Source organism: Pongo abelii, chromosome 10 (assembly GCF_028885655.2).
Source record: "Pongo abelii isolate AG06213 chromosome 10, NHGRI_mPonAbe1-v2.0_pri, whole genome shotgun sequence".
Classification (NCBI taxonomy): Eukaryota; Metazoa; Chordata; class Mammalia; order Primates; family Hominidae; genus Pongo; species Pongo abelii.
In genome coordinates this window covers 93,131,022-93,148,998 of record NC_071995.2, presented here as the reverse complement: position 1 = coordinate 93,148,998, position 17,977 = coordinate 93,131,022, and the positions used below count along the sequence as shown (strand labels likewise).

Genomic DNA, 17,977 nt, shown 5'->3' with positions numbered 1-17,977 from the left:
CGTCAGTGAAATTGACTTTAAGTATAAACACGCATGTTTAGCACAAGGGGAATGGTTTACATTGAGCCACTTAGATTGTAGAAGAGTCAGCAACACATAAAGTGCCTTAGAGAAAAATACCCTGACCTGAGAATATTTAATGATTAAACCATTAACTGCTAAAGCAGACCCATTCTAATGTATATCTGGTCTATACAGTTTCTATTTGTGCCTAGTTTTTCTAGTTCGTGTTTAGCAAAGATTAAGTGATATTGTTTAATGAAGTGTTTAGTAGCTCTAAATTATAAAGGTTCACATTTTTTTCTATTAAGTAGCTTAAGTGCAAATTCATTTGAAAAAAAAATTCCACAGGCCAGGCGAGGTAGCTCATGCCTGTAATCCCAGCACTTTGGGAGGCCGAGGCAGATGGATCACCTGAGGTCAGGAGTTCAAGACTAGCCTGGCCAACATGGTGAAACCCCGTCTCTACTAAAAATACAAAAATTAGCCGGGCATGGTGGCGGGCTCCTGTAATCCCAGCTACTCGGGAGGCTGAGGCAGGAGAACCGCTTGAACTTGGGAGGCGAAGGTTGCAGTGAGCCGAGATCGTGCCATTACACTCCAGCCTGGGCGACAGAGCAAGACTCTGTCTTAAAAAATAATAATAATTATTAAAAAAAAATTCCTCAGTACTAAAGGGCTTAAAGCAAAATTAAAGTCTCTTTTTCCAGCTTCTTGTCCTTTTCCCCAGAGATAGCAATGATAATAATGTTATGTTTCTTTTTTTTTCTTGAGACGGTCTCGCTTTTGTTGCCCAGGCTGGAGTGCAATGGCACGATCTTGGCTCACCGCAACCTCCGCCTCCCAGGTTCAAGCGATTCTTCTGCCTCAGCCTCCCCAGTAGCTGGAATTACATGCACCCGCCACCACGCCCAGCTAATTTTGCATTTTTAGTAGAGACGGGGTTTCTCCATGTTGGTCAAGCTGGTCTCGAACTCCCGACCTCAGGTTATCCACCTGCCTTGGCCTCCTAAAGTGTTGGGACTATAGGCGTGAGCTACTGCACCCGGCTGCAATGTTAGGTTTTTTATGTGTCTTTACAGAAATAGTCTTGACACAAAATATACATATCTATTATTTATTTAACCAGTTGCCTATTGATATACAATTTAAGTTCCTCCCAGGATGATGTTTTTTCAGGTTTCTTTTGCTTTGTAATGCTGTATTGAAAACTTGCGTACATTTTTCTCTATAACCATATTTAGATAAATTTCCAAAAGCAAAACTGTTAGGTCAAAGGGATGTGTCTTTTAAATGAGAATAGAGGCAAACACATTGTTCTCCCAAAGGTTGCACCAATTTGTAGGATAAATCTTTTATTTTCAGAAGGATTCCTGAGCTCAGCTGAGTCTGATGCAGCAGGCAGCTATCCACGTCTACTAACCACAGGAACCTTAGGGGCCTCTGCCTGGAGGAATGACATGAGCTGTGAGAAAGAGAAGAATATAAAAGGTATTTCAAGTGTTCAGAGAGAGAAAAGGATAGGGACTGGCTTAGTAGGGAATCCTGAATTTACAAGGAGAGTGCTTTGGGTCATAGGTCGCAGATCCTGATCTGGGTTTTGAAGAAAGTAGGCAGCCCTGGGGCATAAGGTAATAGTGAGAAAATCCTGCTCTAGATCAGGCAAACCATTTCCTGGATGTGACCTGCTCCTGTAGTAGAAGCCATAGAGCAATTTTGAGTGAAGCATCATAATAGCACTGAGATGCTGTTCATTTTAAACGCCACCTCCAATGTGAGTCATGGTGGAGTCAGACGTGTGTAAGTGTGTGTAATGCATATGTCAAAGTCATGTTTAAAGGGAAAGGATTACGTCTCAGTAATCTCTCCCTGAGGCTGTGCACCTCTCGTCAGTGTCTGAGGAATAACTCAAGTAGGCCAGGGGCTGGGTGCCATGGGGCAGTTGCCATCTCAATGGCAGATTCCATCTAATGTGGCCATCTGTCTGCTTTCATTTTTCCCCCTATTGGCAGTGGGATAGGAGAGCATCTTGTAGACACGCCAAAAAGTTGAGTCTATTCACATCTGAGAAGTTCAAGTCTATTCAAGGCAGAGAAGAACTGGAAGGTATCTTGGGTCTACATGTCAGTGGGGTGTCAAAATCTTAGAGGGTGGCTAAGAAGGATGGAGATGTGTATTGTGTGTTTAATGGGAGCCACCCAGAGTCCAGAAACATCGTAGAGAGGCAAGAACCTCAGGTTCGGACTACATATGTGAGCGAGGAGGAACTTGTTCTTCCCTGGCCCTTGGGGACCAAAGTGTCCTCTCAAACTGGTCATGCTTGAGGCATGTCACATGTGCCCAGGTTGAAGACAGCCAGGAATAAGAGTAGTCCTAAAGACCATTAGCTCTGAATTGGATCATTATCTATGTTTAATCCAAATAATTAAATGAGCCAAACAGTGAACTTTGAGGCAGTTGCCAAATCATTCTATATTAGAAACTTGGGCAGGTTTTTAAAAAAGATATTTGTGACTGAGACACAGAATGTGAGGTAGGTGTACTGAACTGGGCTATGAGTGAATGGATGGGAATATATGAAGCTACCAGTGAAGAATGGGGAAGGAAGAAGTGATCCTGAATGTATTTTAGGAGCTAAGCTGGAGATGAAACAAAATATCTAGTGACCAAGATATTTTCAGACTAGGAAGGCAGCCGTAAAAATAGGTAAAGACAAGTTGGATCCCAAATTTAAAGGCAAACCCTGAAGAAAAATGAACAAGCTTAGCTCTGTGGAACTGAATTATGTATGCCTTACTGGTCAGTCTGGTTTTAAAAATCTTATTGTAGTTTTAAAATATTCATTTTAAGAGTTAGAATTAGCAAAATGACCTAGCAAAGAAAGTATATACGTCTCATATACAGAGTGTACTATTGACTTAACATTTGGTTTAAGGCAAGATTCATTTGCTGGAATTTATTATTTAACATGACTTAAGACCTTTACTTGAACTGAGCCAGAGGATAGAGGCTATGCAATATTAACTTTGGTAGACACTCTTCCTCTTAAATATTACAGTAGAGTTTTCACAGAGTAGGCTTTGACTAGCCTTTATTAGGCTGACAAAATTCTCCCTCTTTTCCAAACCCCACTGCCCTTTTCTCTCCATCCCACCCCTCAACACAGAGTTAAATCAACACCACTTAAGCCACATAGCAATTTTGAGATCTTTGCCTTTGTTATTTAATATCAAAAGCAGGAAACCCCTGGTCCTCTAGAACAGTCTGGCCTTAGTTTTTCATATGACTTGTGGCAATTCAAATATTTGAGAATCTGTGCCTACAAATATGGTCAAAAGGGATTTAAAGATGAGTGACAGCAAGAAAACTTGTAATCTGCTGCAAAGGTTAAGTACTCAATTATAATACAAAGCAGTGTATGATCACAAAAGGGCAAGAGGAAAATATTAAATCTCTTCTGTTTGCCATGACATCATGTCCTTTTCTGATTTCATTAAATCCCAAAAGGAATTTCCTTAGGTGAGACCAGAGTCCCAAAAAGGTTAATTTACTTGCCCCAGGTCATATAGCTGCTAAGACGCAGAGCTGGGATTTGATTAGGTCTGGTTGTCTATGCTTGTCTCCTCAGAGAGGTGCCTAAGGCGCTGTCACTGATGGGCTCCAGTGCTGTTTCCTCTGTCCCTTTCTCTCTGCGTTCATCAGGACGTCTGTGTTTGAAGGTCCCATAGGAACCTTAAGTTTATCATGTCTGAGGCTGAAAATTCCTCTTGCCTATCTTGTGAATAATCTTAGCTACCAGAAGGAATGAAACAGAAGTGGGGTTTTCCTTGACTCGCCCCTTCACCCCCACATCCAGGTGGTGTCAAGTCCTCTCATTCCACCTCCTTCATAGACCTCTCGCGACCACCCTACATCCAGCCTTCACCAGCTCTTGCCATAGATTGCTGCAGCAGGCTCCAGTTGGCTCCATGAAAATGCATTTTCCATCTTGTTTTCTCAGAAGGACTTGTTTAAAACAGGGATGTGATCATCCTAATCCTCTATGCGGCTGCCAAGGGACCTACAGGATGTACCCCAAACACCTCTGCATGAGTTAAGTGGGACCCTCCGGGTGTGACCCATCTGCTGTCCCAGTCTTCATCTGCACCAAGTCCTCCAAATCTTTGCTTCTCTGTCTAACTGATTCACCTTCTGACAAGCCTTTCTTTCTGCTTTCCATTGACTTTTTCCCCTCCCCCTTTCCTCTTATCTCCCCCTTAGCAGCCCCTTCCAAGTGCTCGCTTAGCACCAAGTACTCTCCTGACACTTATCAGTGGCTGTCATTGTGTCTCTCCCCCTGGCCACTAGGCCAGGAGGCGGCTGTGCCCCTTTGCCTCCCCAGCACGCCTCGCCGCGCCTGACACTAGGAGGCACCCAGCAAGTGTCTGTCTCATGAATGAATCAACAGAGAGTCTCCTGACTGCTCACTGTCTTTAAGCCACTTCACTTCCCTTGGTGCTGGCTGGCCCCTTTGCTCTGCCTTCATCACGTTGGTGTTTCCTGCGCCCAGTCCACTGCTGGCATTTGCTCTGCCTAACAAGGTTTGTTGAGCCGAGCCCATTTCCTTATTGGTAAAGAGAGAGTACCAGACCGAATGTCCTCTTGCAATCCCAGAGTCGGGGTGATTGATAGCAGGCGCCCTTCTAGTCGTCCTCCCTGCAAAGATATAGAATGTGGATCTCTTCTGCTGGCAGCACAAAGAGCCCATTTGTACAGCAATGTGTTGAATATGGTGCATTATTACTGACATTTGTATTGGGTACAGTGCAGGGCGTGGAGTTTCTCTGAGACAAACACAGGAATACCCCGAGATAAAGTGAGCAGTATCTCCAAAGTCCAGGCTGAGTCATATAGTAGGTGCTGTTTGGAATATCTAGCCTGCCTGCCTTGCAGATTCAAATGCCTCGGGCAGGAGGGTGAGCTGGCTGCCGATCCTGCTGTGCTCCTGGCTTTGCTGTGTGGCCCTTGGTAAGTCTCTTCACAACTCTTCCGTTTCAGCCAGAGTGTGTAAATATGTATTGTGGAGCTTTGTGGTCTTTAATATCCTGGGAGATGCCGGAAAGAAATACAATTTGTCTTTGTGCTCTTAATAGTTATCTTTGTGCTTGCCCAAATCCCTCCCTAATTTCTCAGTGGGTTTCTAGGTATTTAAACTGCCTACGCGCCTAATGAACCACCAGTCTCCTTATTGTTATGTCCTTTTAAAAATGTCAGTCCAGTGTGAGTGATTTAACAGATGGACAAATATCTGGGTTGGATTGTGCCGGCTACTGGCTGGAGAAGAGCCAGGTCTCCTCCCACCTCCCTGGGAGTTCGAAAGTAACCCCGGGTCTAACCAGGCTCTGAGTTGGAATCTAACTTTGTACTTTAACATCTGGTCTTTCGACAAGTGGGCATCTTTGAGTCGTCCTGCCTTTGCCTGGAAACTTGAAACTGTAAAACTGACTTTGTGTGACGCTGCCCAGCCCACGTTGTGGAAGAAGGGTGTGGTGGCTGCCTCGAGCTGCGGGAGAGGAAGCAGCCGTAGGGGAAATGGAGAGTGCGTCTGAACTGGGCCTCCTCGGACCATGCTTGGACACCCCATAGTGTGGGATTCATTCCCCATAGGGTGGTGAAGGCTCAGGTTCATGTGATCTCTGCCTGGGGGAGCCTTTGATCTCATAGGAAATCTGTATTCACTTGTGGCTCTTTGTCATAGAAGACTTCTGTATATTGACACAAAATGCAATCTTTCTTTCCTTCCCTGAACATTAAAATATTTGTACCCGTTTATTAATTCAGGTGGTTTTTTCCTAATCAGTTCTGTAGCAAAGGTTTGCCCATTGTTGATAGTGATCCCCAGTCTTCAGAAACCAAAACACCTGGGGGTGGGAGAGGAGGGAAAGTTGGAAAAGTTTGCTGCTTGTCATTTGATCGTTTGGGTCTTGGAGGTTACATTTCTGTTGTTTAAAATACAAAAATTAGCTGGGAGTGGTAGCAGCGTCTGTAATCCCAGCTACTCTGGAGGCTGAGGTAGAACCTTGAACCCAGAAGGTAGAGGTTGCAGTGAGCTGAGATCGCGCCACTGCACTCCAGCCTGGGCAACAGAGTGAGACTCTGTCTCAAACAAAACAAAACAAAACAAAAATCTGTTGTTTAAAAAAAGAAAAAAGTCAGGCCAGTTGTTCCGACAGCATATCATCCAATAGCCTCGTAACACTGTGAGTGCAACAGTTGACAGAGCTTGATTCACACAGTTTCAATTGGAATAAAAGGGAAAATGACTCCCCACACTGCAAGAGCACTGCTTGTAAAACAGTCAGAGCTGCTTTCTGTGCCAGGCTGTTCAAAAAGATGTGGGAACAGGGCTTGTCCTGGTTTACAGGCCATTCTGGAGAAACCCTGACAATGCTGGCCGCCCCTCTGCTCTCCTTCCCACCTGTTCCTTTCCAGTCAGTTTATGGAGAGGAGGTTGTTTTTGCTTCCAGGGGGATTACTTGTGGCCTGGGGGAAATTACAGGGCTTTCTCCTGACTACATGCTTCACATTCCTGTGTGTAACCAGTGAGGATAATGATCCAAGAAGATCATTACGGTGGTGACCTGAGGACCTTTGAGACCAGGTCACAATTTAAGTAGGGTCTCAAATTTAGATTTTAACATTATTACCCAACGAGTTAAGTATAGAGCCAGAGATAAAGCAATAGGATTGACAGAAGACATTCATTCTACAGCTTAAGCAAACACACACACACACATTTTATTTTACTGTGTAATTTACTCCATTAGTTTTTTTTTGTTTTTTTTTGTTTTTTTTTTTTTTTGAAGATGGAGTCTCACTCTGTGGCCCAGGCTGGAGTGCAGTGGCACGACCTTGGCTCACTGCAAGCTCTGCCTCCCAGGTTCACGCCATTCTCCTGCCTCAGCCTCCCGAGTAGCTGGGACCACAGGCGCCCGCCACCATGCTCGGCTAATTTTTTTGTATTTTTAGTAGAGATGGGGTTTCACCATGTTAGCCAGGATGGTCTCGATCTCCTGACCTCGTGATCCGCCCATCTCAGCGGATCTTAAAGTTCTAGGATTACAGGTGTGAGCCACTGCGTCCGGCCTACTCCATAGTTTTTATTTTAAAATGTTTGTAAACTAATATTATACAAAGAAGATATTCCATTAAAAAATACATGAAACACCCCTGTACGTTATACCCAGGGTAAGGAGATGAACTTGACCCTGTGACCTTCCCTGATTGAGCATCCCTACATCACAAGCCTTCCTACCCCCAAGAGGTCATCACTGCCATAAGGTTTAACTATTCTCAAGATTTTTCTCTTTTTATCACATGTGTGTTCATACCTAAAAAAGAGTTTGCCTGCATTTGACCTTTATAAAGTAGAATTCATAAAGTATGTGTTCTTTGATTTGCTTCTTTTAAGATTTAATCATTTCATTCTTTTTGAGACGGGGTCTCGCTCTGTCACCCAGGCTGGAGTGCAGTGGCGTGATCTTGGCTCACTGCAGCCTCGACCTCCCAGGCTCATCCTCTTGCCTCAGCCTTCCAAATAGCTGCAGCTACAGACGTGTGTGCCACCATGCCTGGCTAATTTTTTTTTTTTTTTGGTAGAGACGGCATTTCATCATGTTACCCCTGTTGATCTTGAACTCTGGGCTTATGTGATCCACCAGCCTCGGCCTCCCAAAGTGCTGGGATTACAGGTGGGAGCCATTGTGCCTGGCCCATTTTAATTCTTGTAGTTCTGGTTTATTTCATTCCACTGTACAAATAAACACTGTGTGTGTGTATATCCATTTTATTGTGTGTATATATATATATCTCCAGTGTGTGTGTATATATATCTCTCCATTTTATTGCCCATAGGCTTTGGATTATTTGTGGGTTGTCTTTTGTTATTGCTTTTATTGTTTTTCTTTTGCAAGTGATGCTGCTATGTATATTTTCAATGTGCTCCTAACAGGGGCACTTGCTCCTCTAACCTACAAATGGAATTTCTGGGTTTCTAGGAGATGCACATGCTCAAATGCCAAACAGGTTTTAATGTTTGAAGAATCAGTTAAATTCAAACACTGCAAATATACCTTGCAGTCTGCTTTTAGCATTGCTTCATTTTAAAATGAATCCTAGAACCACTGAAAAAATTTTAAAAGTACAAGTAATTCTATCCTGCTTTGTCTTCTGAGAAACTGACTTTAACCTTAAGGAGATAACATTATTCCTTTTTTGTAGTTGTTGCTGTAGAAACAATTTTTGAAGGACAAAACCAAACTTTAAAACTTGAGGCCGGGTGTGGTGGCTCACGCCTGTAATCCCAGCACTTTGGGAGGCCGAGGCAGGTGGATCACAAGGTCAAGAGATCGTGACCAGCCTGGCCGACATGGTGAAACCTCGTCTCTACCAAAAATACAAAAAATTAGCTGAGTGTCGTGGCGGGCACCTGTAGTCTCAGCTACTCAGGAGGCTGAGGCAGGAGAATCACTTGGACTCGGGAGGCGGAGATTGCAGTGAGCCGAGATCGCACCACTGCACTCCAGCCTGGTGACAGAGCAAGACTCCATCTCAAAAAAAATAAATAAATAAAATAAACTTGAGAACCATTTGGGCACGCTGGCTCATGCCTGTAATCCCAGCTTTAGGAGGCCAAGGCAGGCAGATTGCTTGAAACCCAGGAGTTCGAGACCAGCCTGGTCAACATGGCGAAACCTCGTCTCTACAAAAAAATACAAAAATTAGCCGAGCATGATGGTGTGCACCTGTAGTCCCAGCTACTCAGGAGGCTGAAGTAGGGGGATCAATTGAACCCAGGAGGTCAAGGCTGCAGTGAGCTGTGATTGCACCACTGCACTCCAGTCTGGTTGATAGAGCAAGACACTGTCTCAAAACACAAACAAAAACACCAGACGTGAGAATCACAGGTAAAACAGTCTAGCCTCAGGAATCACATGAACTATATGTAAACAGTCTCTAGATGAACTCTGTGACCCTTCAGTTGCCATGAATGGATATACAGTTGGCTCTCCACATCCATGGATTTCACATTCATGGATTCAACCAACCAGGGATCAAAAATATTTAGGAAGAAAAATTGCATCTGTACTGAATAGGTACAGAGTGGTTTTTTTTCTTGTCATTATTCCCTAAAAAATACAACTATTTACATAGCATTTACATTGTATTAGGTATTATAAGTAATCTGGAGATGATTTAAAGTATACAGGAGGATGTTTGTAGATTATATGCCAATACTACACCATTTTATATCAGGGACTTGAGCACTCGCAGATTTTGGTATCTGCAGGAGGTCCTAGAACCAATCCCCCATGGATTCCAAGGGACAACTGTATATATACGCCTATCATACACTGCCGTGGTCTGCTCGTATGAGTATTCTCAGTGAAGAGTCTTTGTGGAAAACATCATTGTCCATGAAATACAGATTCAAAGCTGTGAGCCTTGGGCAACCCAGTTCACAGTAGAAATATTTCAGTGGCATTGGTCCCTTAAAAAGACAGTATTTTATGAAGTTATATAAGAAAGATGTAACATTAGTATACAATATTTTAATGGGATTTTTACTTGAAAACTTATATTTATGACTTGGCAATTCCAGCTTAGTCCCATAAAATTTGTTTTAGAACTACCTTTTAAGCCATGGTTTTATTTCCTTAGGAAATGGGATTTAAAATTTCTCTTTTCAGTAGGGAGTTACTTTTCTAAAAGTAATTACATAAACAAAATTCAGTTAGGGTGAGTTATAAAAATGCTTACTATCCTATAGATTATTTATTTTGCTACTGTTAGTAAAATCATAGGTCACTGGAGGAGACAAGGAAGTATCTTAAGTGTGCTAATGAAATTTTGCAGGTATTTGCATATTAATCTCACTTTGAAATTCAGGCACTGGGGACTTTTTTTTTTTAATATGAAAATAAGATGAATTACTCTCTCAAAAAGATAATATAAAACAAAAAGTATCTGTGTCCTCAGATTCCCAGTCCTATTCCCCAGAGGTAACTACCATCCACAGTTCTTAAGACAGCTTCTAGAAATGTTCATACACATAGAGTAGACAATTGTACATATCTATCATAAATCCCTCCACCCCTCGTTTAAGCACAGATGAGCGTGCACAGTAGGCATAGCCCTGCGTCTTGCTTTTCTCTCTTAAGTTTAGATTGAATAGCTTCCCATGGTAGCCCATTCAGATCCGTTTCCATTTTAGTGGCTGCATCATTTTCCATTGTACTAGAATTTTAAAAAGAGGTTCCCTATTGATGGATGTCTATGCTGTTTGCAGAATTGGCAGCAGATGGGGTGGGTGGTGGTGGTGGTGGTGGTGGTGGTAGGGGTGGCAGACTATCATTTTTTTAGAAGAAGCATAGAAGAATCAGAGAAAGAGGCAGAAGACTTGTAAATATTTTCATCTCCATTTCTGTTCTTTAAATCTCTTGAAAAAATTTTTTTTTTTTGCCTGCCTTAAGGTGTTTTCAGAACTATATGGAAGCCCAAAAGGGCTAGATGGTTTTTCTTCCTAGCCCTTCTTTCCTTGTGGTGATCATGATAGTGAAGGAGATTATGATATGTAACCAAAACACTGGGGAAGAGGAATGTATTTACACTTGGTGGCTAAAGAAGGTTCCGATTCCCTTTCTTCTACCTCCAGTGCACATACACTCTATGGTAACTGGATTATTTGTTTTTAACCTGATTAGCAAGCCTTTCTAATGATAATCTATTTGGATGGGGGAGTTTTCCTTATACAGAGTAGATCGTTGCATAATATCCATTTGAGGTGGTGTTTGCAAACCCTGTGGAGTGCCTTTCCAAACACCCTTTTCCTTCCCTTTCTCCTTGACTGGCAGAGCCTGTTCCTGGAGTGGAGGCCGAAAATGTTATCTGCTGCCTCCCCAGCCTCCCTTGCAACTAGGGCATGGACATGGGACTCAGCCCTGGCCAAGGGGACCCCTGAGGAGCTTCTGGAAAATGTTTTCCTTCCTAATAAAATATAAAAGAAGATAAGTATCCTCATCTATAGCCAGAAACTGTCTACATGTGATTCCTAGAACTATAGTAGCTCTCTTGCCTCCCTGTGAGGAGAAGCAAATGGCCCGAGGATAGTGTAGTGAAAAAATGGAGAGAGATTGGGTCTTTGATATCTGTAAGCCGTTGAATTAGCCCTGCCCTCTGTTCTTAGTTTAGGAGACCATAGATGTGCCCTTATTATTGAAACTGATTTTATTCAGTTACTGAAGTTATCTTACCTGATACATAATTGTACCCATAGAAAATAATATGAAAATAGCAACATCACTCAGTTAAGATAGTTGAGTGCCTGCTGTGTTCAAGAGACTATTAATATGAGGCTCTGGGGCTGCAAAAAAATCAAGTTTCTAAGAATATGAGGTCAGAGCAGCAGAAGTTCTGAGTAACCACTGATTACTTGATTTGGGGTGATCAGAAGTGACTGTGTGGGAGAGGTGAAATTGAGCAGACTCTGAAGGAACCCCTGGGTTTTGGTAAATAGGGAGCTGGGGATGAGGATGCCCCAGGTTTTAGAAAGAACACAGGCTGTTGAATCACACCTGGGTTCAAACCCTGGCTTGCTACTCCCTAGTTTGTGACCTTGTCAAATTCCTTGATTTCTTTTTTCTTTTTCTTTTTTTAATTTTTGAGACAACAGTCTCACTCTGTCACCCAGGCTGGTGTGCAGTGGTGTGATCATAGCTCACTGCAACCTCGAACTCCTGGGCTCAAGGGATCTTCCTGCCTCAGCCTTCTGTGTAGCTGAGACTACAGGTGCATGCCACCACACCCAGCTAATTTTTAAATTTTTTGTAGAACTGGAGGGCATCAGGGGTCGTCTGGCTTAGTTGCCCAGGCTGGTCTTGAACTCCTGGGCTCAAGCCAGAGTGCTGGGATTACAGGTGTGGGCCACAGTGCCTGGCCCAAATTCCTTGATATGTTTGATACACTAAACATAACTAGTATAATTGAGGTGAGAACTAGAAATAAAATATGTCAAACATCTGTCATGCTGATGTGCACATAGAGGCACAGAGTAGATGGTGGAGGTGGAAGGCATGGTAACGCCTACATACATGTGGCACTCTTGAATAAAGGGTGAAGTGAGTTAGGTAAAATGACCTTGGCATGCTCTGCTCAAGCTGGACAGAGTTCACCTGGATCCAACTATGTGGTCCAGCTAAGAGGCTGAGAGTACAGGATCTGGACAGAGACAGGTTTGAGTCAAGATAATGAGGACTTTGACTACTGGCTTCAGGAGTTTAAACCTCACACTGGAGCCAATCTATGGTGGTGACCACTGAGAGGATCAACCTGGAGAGAGAGGAGTTAGATTGTTGCATGGTCCAGGTGTGCAGTGTAACAGACCTAGACCAGGCAGGTGTCAAGTGTTGGAGGGAGCAAAAGGGTCTGATGTTAGAGTATGTGGGAGGCAAGGGAGAGGGGAGATTGAGTGATGAGTCCCAAAGACTGAATAGCTGTCAGTTATGGAGTGTGAAATTCAGAACAGATGTGTAAGACTTTCGGATCATCATATCCTAGGTGGGAACAAGAACAGTTGGAAAGATTTATTGACATTTTTGATGAAAGATGCTATATAAGTGGAAAATAAATGATGTTACCCAAATCTGTTTGTGTTTTAATTCTTGTCTAATTACGCTTGTCGCTTTACCTCTGTTTATATATAAAGTTTGATTCCTTTGAAGGATGTGTCCCTTAATAAAATAAACATACCCTTGCCTCTGATATAGATATTATTGAACTCTTTGAGTCAATCCTATAATATGAAGTATATATTCACTGATTGTTCACTACATGTTTATCCAGGAAGAAAAGCAATCAAGCAAAGTGTTTCTCTGACACAGAGATTGTGGTACTTACAGTATATTTACAATGGCCTTATAAAAACATCAGTCATAACATTGAAAGCAATGAATGACATCAGAGTCATTAAAGTATAGAAATCAAATAAATTTTAGTTCATCAAGTTCAGGGTGATATCCTGAGTTGAATGAGAGACTTCATAATGTTCTCAGTTCATGAACAGATGGTCCCCTAACATTTCGAAATGCTGATTAAGGTAGGTGGACTGAGTCAGATTAATCAAGTGTACCACGTTGTAAATACTGTTATGTAGTTAGCAATCCTTGGCATCTAATTAAGTTCACCTTCTTTCAGGCTGGGCAAGGTGGCTCATGCCTGTAATCCCACCACTTTGGGAGGCTGAGGTGGGCAGATCACTTGAGGTCAGCAGTTCAAGACCAGCCTGGCCAACATGGTGAAACCCCATCTGTTGCGGGAAGTCAGGGACCCCAAATGGAGGGACCGGCTGGAACCGTGGCAGAAGAACATAAATTGTGAAGATTTCATGGACATTTATCAGTTCCCAAAATTAATACTTTTATAATTTCTTACACCTGTCTTTACTGCAATCTCTGAACATAAATTGTGAGGGTTTCATGGACATTTATCACTTCTTTAATAATACTCTTATAATTTCTTATGCCTGTCTTTACTTTAATCTCTTAATCCCGTTATCTTCGTAAGCTGAGAATGTATGTCACCTCAGGACCACTATTGTACAATAGATTGTAAAACGTGTGTTTGAACAATATGAAATCAATGCACCTTGAAAAAGAACAGAATAACAGTGATTTTCAGGGAATAAGGGAAGATAACCATAAGGTCTGACTGCCTGTGGGGTCAGGCAGAATAGAGCCATATTTTTCTTCTTACAGAGAGCCTATAAATGGACGTGCAAGTAAGAGGATATCGCTGAATTATTTTCTCAGCAAGGAATACCGTGGGGAAGGAATGCATTCCTGGGGGGAGGTCTGTAAATGGCCACTCTGGGAGTGTCTGTCTTATGCAGTTGAGATAAGGACTGACATACACCTTGGTCTCCTGCAGTACCCTCAGGCTTACTATGATTGGGAAATTCCGGCCTGGTAAATTTTGGTCAGACCAGTTCTCTACTCTCACCTGTTTCCTGTTAAGATGTTTATCAAGACAATACGTGCACAGCGGGACATAGACCCTCATCAATAATTCTAATTTTGCCTTTGTCTTGTGATCTTTATTGCCCTTTGAAGCATGTGATCTTTGTGACCTACTCCCTGTTCATACGCCCCCTCCCCTTTTAAAATCCCTAATAAAAACTTGCTGGTTTTGCAGCTCGGGGTCATCACGGTCCTACCAATATGTGATGTCACCCCCGGAGGCCCAGCTGTAAAATTCCTCTCTTTGTACTCTTTATTTCTCAGACTGGCCAACAGGGAAAATAGAACCTATGTTGAAATATTGGGGCTGGTTCCCCCGATACCCATCTCTACTAAAAATACAAAAATTAGCCAGGCATGGTGGTGTGCACCTGTAGTCCCACATACTCAGGAGGCTGAGACAGGAGAATCGCTTGAACCTGGGAGGCAGAGGTTGCAGTGAGCTGATCACCCCACTGCACTCCAGCCTGGGTGACAGAGCAAGATTGTCTCAAAAAAAAAAAAAAAAAAAAAAAAAAGAATAAGAAAAAAGTTTACCTCCTTTCCCAAGGCAAAAAGAAGCCCCATGGTTCTTAGGGAACTTGGCATGAGTAAAGCCTCTTGGGCATTTTACCCTTTGAGCATAAAATTCATGTTTCCAAATGATACTTCTGCACACAGGCAGTAGTTCCATAATAGGCTAAGAGCAGGTGTCCGTGAGTGAGAGTTCTCACAGTCTTGTTGCATTGTTAAGGCTCTAGGTCAGGTACAGACGCATGGTTTGGTTGATTGCAATTCCCAGTAAAGAGAAAAAAAAGCATCTAGCATTGACGCTTTCAAGACTGCCTTCTATCCACCCCCCTACACACATACTTGTTTTTTTTTGTTTGTTTTGTTTTTTTCTGTTACTAATCCCATTTGGATTTTTTTTCCACATATAATTTTAGTCATAGTTAGTACCTGTTTCAACAGAGTAGACAGGTGTAACCATGGTACTTTCCTGCATTCAGGAGAATCTGGGATGTCTTCCGTAAGTATGGCTTAGAGTGAGGGGAATGTGATTTGCCGTGTACATTGAGGGATTTCTCTTTTCAGTCCATAAATAAAACACAGAAGGCATTGCACTCTTCAGGAAAGTCATCTTTAAGTCCTGCCATTTTGTTCACCATAGGTGAAAACTTTGCTCTTCTTTATCTAGCCCCCTGATGGAAAGTACCAAGGCTGTGATAATAATTGGAGTTCGATTAGTATTGAGCCTGTAGAAGAGAGATGAGTGGAGATGGAATAAATTATGAATTGTGTATTTATGAGTCAAAATGCCTGATTTTCCATACGTGATGGACAGTGTCCTTTTAGGTAAGAACTCAGCTATCCTTAGCTTCAAATGATGCTTAAAAAAAGAAAAAGTCCAAATTACATGATCCCAGCATCGCAGACAGAAGCTTACTTCATGTTGGTATGCAACAAGTGTATACGCATGTCATGACCAATTACACAGATTCATGAATGAACCATTCTTATGTGACCTGAACTAAATCCAAAATCCCTCTGTATAGTATAGTCACAGTGCTGTATTTTTAAAAAATTAATAAGAACCTAAACAGTATCTGTATTTAAGATAAGCCTCCTTTTCTTTTTGATGTTCCAAATTCTCTATTTCTCCGTATTTTATTTTCATGATTATAAAAATGCCACCTGCTTTAAAATCCTTGGCTTCCCCTTGGCTGCATGGTCAGGTGTTGAGCCTAGCATGGTTTACAGAGCCTGTTGCAGGTTGTCTGTGTTCTTCTGAGCCTTGTGCCGCCTCCCTTTAGGAATGCTTGCCATGCACCTCTTTTTCGCCCCAGCCCTCAATCATTCCTTGATTTAGAATGACCCATTTAGCCATTCTCAATTTTAGACACTCCAACTTTTAGTTTCCTAAATACATATTCTAGTTTTCCCTTCTGCAGATACAATGTGCTCCTTGCTAGGCTCTCAGCAGATTTTTGAGCCGCCTCTAAGCCAATTATCACCTTCTCAGAAGCTTCTCATTGAAGCCCCCTGCTTAACTTATTTCCTCCCCTTGGTTCCTATAGTACTTATTACTTCTTTTTTTTTTTTTTTTTTTTGAGATGAAGTCTCACTCTTTCACCTAGGCTGAAGTGCAGTGGCACAATCATGGCCCACTGCAGCCTCGACCTCTTAGGCTCAAGAAATCCTCCCACCTCAGCCTCTCAAGTAGCTGGGACCACAGACACTACCACACGCAGCATTTTTTTTTTTTTTTTTTGGTAGAGATGGGGTCTCACTATTGTGCCCTAGCTTGTCTCAAACTGCTGGGTTCAAGTAATCCTCCTGCCTCAGTCCCCAGAGCGCTGGGATTACAGGCGTGAGCCACTGTGCCTGGCCTTGTTACATTTTTTAATTCTGTACACCTCCCTGCCCCAAGAGTGACCTCTTAGGACAGAGCTTATCATATTTCTCTGACTCCAGTTCTTTCAACACAGGACTTAGTTCGCAAAAGATGCCCAGAAAAACATTTTCGAGTAGCAATTCTGTATTTTAGGGGGCTTGGTTTGCAACCTAAATTAATCAGTTCCATTAGCTATCATAAAAACAATTTGGTCTAAGTAAGCAACCCCTAATTGTACTTTGTGTGCTTTTAGTTGAATTCAGCCTCATTGAGAAACATTGGCTTTCTAAATGCCTATTATGTAATAAAACAAGGCATTAGCAATCTGGATCAACATGGTATTAGGATTTTGCTGCATTTTGCAGAATTCTAAATTGCATATTTTTGTATCTAAATCTGATGTATTCAGTTAAACCACAGATATTAATGCCTTGCTAGTACACGATGTGGATTTCTGTTCTTTTTCATTGGCTCTTTTGTATTCTAAAAACAAATATTTATGAGACAGTGTCATGAAAGTTTGGGAAACTTTAAAAATGTTAAAGAGGTGACAAAATGCATTACAGGTTGACATGCTAATGAAATTTAAGGTTTTTTTTTTCCTGCTAGAATTGAGCAATACTGTAAACATTTATTCATTGTGTATTTGTAATGTTACAGGTACTATAAAGACAATAGTTTTGACAGCTCCTGCATTTTTGTTATCTAAGTTTTTTTGCATCTTATTACTTTTTTGAGGTTTCACTTACAGTAAAGTGTATACATCTTAAATGTACAGCTGGATAATTTTTACCTGTGTATATGCCCTGAGTAACTGCCACCTGGATCAATGTTGTTAGCGCCCCGGTGCTCCCTGGTGCCACCTACTGGTGAATCATTCTCCCTACCCCTACTTCACCCCAAAGGGTAACCACTGTTCTCACCTCCGTAGCACGCTAATCATACACCATCACATTTTTGTGTGTGGCTTCTTTCATTAAGTATTACACACATGAGATTTGTCTGGGTTGTTTGTTGAACAGTTTTTCATTCCTTTTGTTACGTATGGTTTTTAATGACTTGTTGCTTAAATTTTATTTTGGTAAATAAGGTTCATTATAAAGGGATGGCTCATGCCCATAATACCAGCATTTTGGGAGACCAAGGCAGGCAGATCACTTGAGGCCAGGAGTTCAAGACCACCCTGGCCAAGATGGCAAAACAGTGTCTGTACTAAAATACAAGATGGCAAAACCCCATCTCTACTAAAAATACAAAAATTAGCCAAGCGTGGTGGTACATATCTGTAATCCCAGGTACTCGGGAAGCTGAGGCATGAGAATTGTTTGAGCCTGGGAGGCAGAGGTTGCGGTGAACCGAGATTGCACCACTGCACTCCAGCCTGGGTGACAGAGCAAGACTCTGTCTCAAAAAAATAAAAAATAAGATTCATTATAAAGAGTAATACTCAGTTTGTGTCAGTTGGTCTGTGCTAATAATTTTGTGAACAAGACTATTGGCATTTTGCGTGCGGGGTGCCAGCCTTACAGACCTAGTAGTAACAGAACTGCTG

At 42.2% G+C, this 17,977-nt stretch overlaps 1 protein-coding gene across 3 annotated transcripts in view; it reads left to right on the top strand.

Moving 5' to 3' along the window:
* Window positions 1-17,977, top strand: part of TMCC3 (transmembrane and coiled-coil domain family 3) — a 311,066-nt gene that overhangs the window by 258,653 nt on the left and 34,436 nt on the right. Inside the window, exon 1 of one of the 3 annotated variants that reach the window (XM_009248110.4) lies at window positions 4,926-5,007. The gene's annotated coding sequence lies outside the window, so the exon portion shown is untranslated. 3 annotated transcript variants of the gene reach the window in all.